We start from the raw sequence: 1905 nt of genomic DNA, 5'->3' as shown, positions 1-1905 counted from the left end.
TATATGAGGACTTGCTGCGTGCGATTTGTAAGGAACAGCAGTTTATCGAGAGGGCCGTATAAGATAGAGATGCATAGCTTGAGTTTGACTGAAATTAGGTCATAGTTGAAGGTATCAAAAGCCTTTTATAAATATTTTTCATAAATTTGTATTTGCCTATAATTGTGAATTTAAGACTCCTTTAATGCTCTCATTTAAAAATACTATTAAACAAATGACAAGTAATATTAAAAGATCAAGTATTAGCATATAATGGCTGGGAGTACATTTTAAATTTTTACCTTAAAACGACAGATACTAATGAGAATTAATATAATGGTGGCCATCGATACGATATCATTAGTGAATATTATTTTACGTATCAGGAAAACCTTGATGTATGCTGGATAGTAAACGAAGTATATAAGAAGGCTCCATTTGACCAAAGCATACAGGCAAGAAATATATGTCCTCAGTTGTCCAACAGGATATTCGAACACGCCCAAATTGCAGAACCCGCCGATGACCATTAATGGTGCCAGCGCTCTTTCTAGTGTCTCTGTCATAGTTTCCGAGTGGTCGGGTAATATTTTAACTGAATTAGTTCTTGCTGTTCGAGACACAAACACGTTTTAATATTTTTTATAAGATTTTCAAAAATACTTTTCGCAGTTTCTCTAAGAACGTAGTGAGAACTACACTGTAAGATATGTACACTGGGAGATATAACTTATGTTAAATGCCGTTCAACCAACAAGTATTGAACAACGGACGCGTTAGTTTCATAGAAAATACTATAATTATTTAAATATAGAACGCTATAATTATTTAAATATATAATGTCGTATAACGTATGTATATGCCCTTCAATCAGCAAGTATTGAACGACAGAATGAGCACACAGATAATCTAGATTAGATTGCATTTCTTTTTGCGGAATATTTATTCATGTGTTATTATGAGAGATAAACGATTATATACGTAACTATACTTACAACATTATGTCTTTATACTAGGTACAAATGCGTTTAATGGATGCTTTTTAATCACATGGCTTCTAACGACACGTGTCGACTTGAGTTAAGCTGATAACTTTAATAAAATATTTTATATATTGAAGTTATACGCACAATCCGGGAAAAAATATATCTTATATAATTATATATAGGTAGAAAATATAAAAAATGTAAATATAAAATTATATAAAAAATTATCATATATTACATACAATTATATGTACATAAGACAAATTTTTGTAAATTCCAATCATTTCCAGAAACTTTTTGCGATTTCTTTCTAAAAAAATATTATAAGATTGGTTAAATGAATTACAAGTATACATTTTAAATAATTTTAATTTAAGGATAAATTATTTAAGGATAATTGATCGATAATGATTCCATGTTGCTGATAAAATAATATATTACATTTTAAGAACTTACAAATCCACAGATATGCGCTGTGGCTTCGACAAAGCAAGGCAATAAGAATATACGAATTATGGACACGCTATTGGTGTGATTCGTTCTTTCCTTTACACTCTTTACACGTATTTATCAGAATATTTACAATGGGTATAAAAATCTATCTTCTATACTACCTATATGCTAAATACAATTCTCTCGATCCGTCAATTCTAGCTATAACGATTATCAATATTCTTGAGAATAATCTCTTCAAAATCGAATTAAATTAACTAAATTGCAATTTTTTAAATACAATAGATGTTATTTAGTTATTATTTTAAATTCAAGTATAGAATTTCAAGATTCTAAATGTATAGCGATATCAAAATTTCCTTAAATTTACAAATATATAGGAAAAAATTCGGTTTTTTTAGATCTCTTAGAATTTAAATTCTCGGAAATGAAAATTCTTCGAAAAAAAGAACATAAAAATTCGACAATTTAGGTCTTTTTTTGTTGC

The sequence above is a fragment of the Trachymyrmex cornetzi genome, unplaced genomic scaffold (assembly GCF_001594075.2).
Source record: "Trachymyrmex cornetzi isolate Tcor2-1 unplaced genomic scaffold, Tcor1.1 scaffold863, whole genome shotgun sequence".
In the NCBI taxonomy this organism is placed as follows: domain Eukaryota; kingdom Metazoa; phylum Arthropoda; class Insecta; order Hymenoptera; family Formicidae; genus Trachymyrmex; species Trachymyrmex cornetzi.
Note: the sequence above shows the minus strand (reverse complement) of the source record.